Source organism: Anopheles coustani, assembly GCF_943734705.1.
Source record: "Anopheles coustani chromosome X unlocalized genomic scaffold, idAnoCousDA_361_x.2 X_unloc_77, whole genome shotgun sequence".
In the NCBI taxonomy this organism is placed as follows: Eukaryota; Metazoa; Arthropoda; class Insecta; order Diptera; family Culicidae; genus Anopheles; species Anopheles coustani.
In genome coordinates this window covers 5001-7685 of record NW_026525189.1, presented here as the reverse complement: position 1 = coordinate 7685, position 2685 = coordinate 5001, and positions in this window count along the sequence as shown.

The window sequence follows — 2685 nt, the reverse complement described above, 5'->3', positions numbered from 1 at the left end:
CCTTTCCATATCAGTCTTTGGCTTGTCGATCCGATGTCTACAGCCTTACTTATTCACGTTCCCTGTGAAGGTAGGTTTTTGCCCATTTTCCAGTTCATGTGGTAACATTCCCAGACTTTGCCGGCTTTCTCTTCATGTGGTAACTTGCTTGCTCATGTGGTAACTTGATAGTGTATTTCCGACAGAACCAATCTCGGACTTAGCCGATTTTTCTCTTCATATTATATGGATCCATCACTAGGCCATCTTGCTTGCTCATGTGGTAACTTGGAAGTGTATTTCTGACAGACCCAATCTGGGACTTAGCCGATTTTTCTCTTCATATCATATGGATCCATCACTAGGCCATCTTGCTTGCTTGTGTGGTAACTTGATAGTGTATGTCTGACAGACCCAATCTGGGACTTAGCCGATTTTTCTCTTCATATCATATGGATCCATCACTAGGCCATCTTGCTTGCTTGTGTGGTAACTTGGAAGTGTATTTCTGACAGACCCAATCTGGGACTTAGCCGATTTTTCTCTTCATATTATATGGATCCTGGACTTAGCCGATTTTTCTCTTCATATCATATGGATCCATCACTAGGCCATCTTGCTTGCTTGTGTGGTAACTTGGAAGTGTATTTCTGACAGACCCAATCTGGGACTTAGCCGATTTTTCTCTTCATATCATATGGATCCATCACTAGGCCATCTTGCTTGCTTGTGTGGTAACTTGGAAGTGTATTTCTGACAGACCCAATCTGGGACTTAGCCGATTTTTCTCTTCATATTATATGGATCCTGGACTTAGCCGATTTTTCTCTTCATATCATATGGATCCATCACTAGGCCATCTTGCTTGCTTGTGTGGTAACTTGGAAGTGTATTTCTGACAGACCCAATCTGGGACTTAGCCGATTTTTCTCTTCATATTATATGGATCCTGGACTTAGCCGATTTTTCTCTTCATATCATATGGATCCATCATTAGGCCATCTTGCTTGCTTGTGTGGTAACTTGATAGTGTATTTCCGACAGACCCAATCTCGGACTTAGCCGATTTTTCTCTTCATATTATATGGTTCCATCACTAGGCCATCTTGCTTGCTTGTGTGGTATCTTGAAAGTGTATGTCTGACAGACCCAATCTCGGACTTAGCCGATTTTTCTCTTCATATAATATGGATCCTGGACTTAGCCTGTTATTAGGTTATTATATATGGATCCTGGACTTAGCCGATTATTAGGTTATTATATATGGATCCTGGACTTAGCCGATTTTTCTCTTCATATAATATGGATCCGGGACTTAGCCGATTATTAGGTTATTATATATGGATCCTGGACTTAGCCGATATTTCTCTTCATATAATATGGATCCGGGACTTAGCCAATTTTTCTCTTCATATAATATGGATCCGGGACTTAGCCGATTTTTCTCTTCATATAATATGGATCCGGGACTTAGCCAATTTTTCTCTTCATGTGGTAACGTATGCCAATCGCTCACAAGTCATGGGATAAGGGTACTTGTGTTCTTCCATCTTCTAAGTCCCGCACGGGGACATCGTGATCGCCCCAAGTCCGGAATAGCGCCAAGTCAAGCCCCACGGTGGCCGTGCAGGACCTGTTAGCGGCGGCCCCACTGACAGCACTAATCCGGACTTAGAAATTATATCTTTCTAATCGAACACCACACACGCAACACCACCATACCACCATCTCCTTGCAAGTACCTAAGTACCCGCAACTCCATGGTGAAGGCAATGTCACTCCATCACCAACCTCTTTGCATTGCAAGCACTTGCGTACCTACAACACTCCGAAGAAGGCAACGGCGCGCGATGCTCGACTCCACACACCACACCACACCACACCACCGATGGCCAGCCAGCCAGCCAGCCCAGCTAAGGGCTAACCCACCAACCAACCACCAATGGCCTAGGCCAGCCGGATCCCACCTTCAAGTCCAAGCACAGCCAAGTGCAAGTACCGCCAAGTGTTCACCAACCAACCATCACACCAGGTCAGCCGGCCAGTACCCACCTTCAAGTGCCATTACCCTCGGGTGCAAGCCCAATCAAGTGTTAACCAACCAACCCGGCCAAGGCAGCCAACAGGCCGGCACCCTACAGCACCGACCCGCCATCACCACCTCAACCGTTGACCATGCAAGTGGCCTCGGACAACAGGTGACACCCGAAGTACATCCGAAGAACGTATATCAAGTGTTTGCTCACCAAGTCCTCAACCAACCCCAAGTACCCGGAGGTACCCAGAGTGTTGGATCCGCCAACCCGTCCCGGCACTCCAAGTCCTTGCGAACCCAAAGTGTTTGCCCGGTAGGGCCATTGTATCACAACGCTTGCTACCATGCAAGTGGCCTCGAACAAGGTGACAGGGGTATCTTCACCAAGTTCTCAACCAACCCCAAGTACCCGGAGGTACCCAGAGTGTTGGGTCCGCCAACCACTACCAGCACTCTAAGTCCTCGCGAACCCAAAGTATTTGCCCGGTAGGGCCATTAGACCACAACGCTTGCTAACCATGCAAGTGGTCTCGGACAACAGGCGATACCCGAAGTACATCCGAAGAGTGTATATCAAGTGTTTGTTCACCAAGTCCTCAACCAACCCCAAGTACCCGGAGGTACCCAGAGTGTTGGGTCCGCCAACCACTACCAGCACTCTAAGTCCTCGC